We start from the raw sequence: 1,788 nt of genomic DNA on the forward strand, positions 1-1,788 counted from the left end.
CCGATGGAATTTCGCGAACATCGCCGCGGATCTTATCGGTTTTCCTGGCCGTTGGCAGCGGTACGATTCCCAGAAATTCGCGTCGAACGCAGAATGGCCTGCATCTTCGGCGTTCCTGCACCTGTTGAATTAGAACATCGATCCGGGGGCTCCTTACGAGCGGGCGAATGCCAGCCAAGAAAAGCGGGTCGACTTGCTTCGATTCGGAGCCACTGAATAAAGTGATAAATTTAACGGAATACGAACCACGCGACAGTTTTATCTACTTCTTTCGTTGCTTTTTTCCCGGGGGATGATAGAGTTAATAACGACGGTATTTTGCGCGCGTGGTGCGGGTCGGAGTGGTAGATTAGGAACCGATTCTCGAGTTGGACGTAAATTTTCTAAAGCTTCCATTTGATTCACGGGAGAATTAAAAGGATTCTGGTAGTTTAAGATTATGGTAATTTGCTGGTCACAGTGTATTTTCTTCGCGAAGTTGTTTGCCTAGATTTTAGACTCTTAAGAGAGGTAGTAATTAATCTCGAGGTAGATCGCGAAAGTTAAAAGAAAAGAATGAAATGTTGATTTTTCTTCTACATTTTTAAGAAGCCTTTATATGGATTAACTTCGTGCTAGATTTCCGCATTTCATGAATATCCATATCTTTGTACATATGGGGTGGGCGGATAATTCATAAACGCCCCTTAATGGGCAACCGAGAACTAGAAAAATCAGGGTGAACTTTGACAGTTTCTTTTCCATTGAAAATATTTTTTAATTGAAACATCTTTATGCGCATCTTAAAATACATACATACGTTAATGTAACAATTGGGCAAATTTAATTCGAAAACTAAGAAGATTGAATATGTAATAGCAATTTCCTAGCCGGAGTTATCTTTATTCGACGAGTAACGAATAAAATTTGTATCTTTTACTCGAGCTGAAAATTTTTATTTAAAATAATTTTTTGCCCATCTCTGAGAAGTAATTGAGTAATTATTCATGTCCGAGCGAAGCACACCTGCCTAGCGATTGGCGGGTCTGGTTTTAATTTCTGTTAGCGAGAAGAAATATTTCATTGGTACAAGGGGATCGATACACGCCATACGCCATAAGGCAGCCTAGTGTACGGAGGTCAGGTATGCTAGCATCCGCGTCAGTATAAATCGCGACAGCATGTCGATCGCCCGCGTTCCGGCCCTCGCTTCGCAAGCACAGAAGTGTTTAGCTGGGCTCCCCATTCGCACGCGGTCGAAATAATGCGTGACGGCTTTCTGTGTTCAGATCTCGGTACGCATGCTGCGGATATCCGTGGCGAAACGCAGGGGCTCTATCGCGAGTTGCGAGCGTCTCGACTAGGTGAGCTGAAGGAAGGGCATGGTCTTCGTTTGGACAGTGGAAAAGTGAGTAAATAACATTTAGTGTCAATAATTGAAGAGTCCTTGTAGGAAACTCTGTAAGTGAAAAAATTGAAACAAAAAATTTTTATCAAAAAATATTCTATGTGCCAGTGGTATTATTATTGCATAGAATTCGATTTTGGGCACTTACAGGGTTTTTTACAAGGACTCTTCAATTCTCTTTTTGTCAGAAAATACAATTGATTAAGAATAGTTAGTCTACTTTGAAGTATGAAGAAGAACGATGCCTAGAATTCTAACTTTAATATCGTGGGCGCTATGTAGATGCTCACAAGTGAGTCAATAATTAACGTTAGCAAATTGTGGTTAGCGATTCTTGCGTGTGATGCATGGCACATTTGGGAATATTAATTATAACCCGCGGAGGATTAATAGTGTATGAA

This window comes from Andrena cerasifolii, chromosome 5 (genome assembly GCF_050908995.1).
Source record: "Andrena cerasifolii isolate SP2316 chromosome 5, iyAndCera1_principal, whole genome shotgun sequence".
Taxonomy (NCBI): domain Eukaryota; kingdom Metazoa; phylum Arthropoda; class Insecta; order Hymenoptera; family Andrenidae; genus Andrena; species Andrena cerasifolii.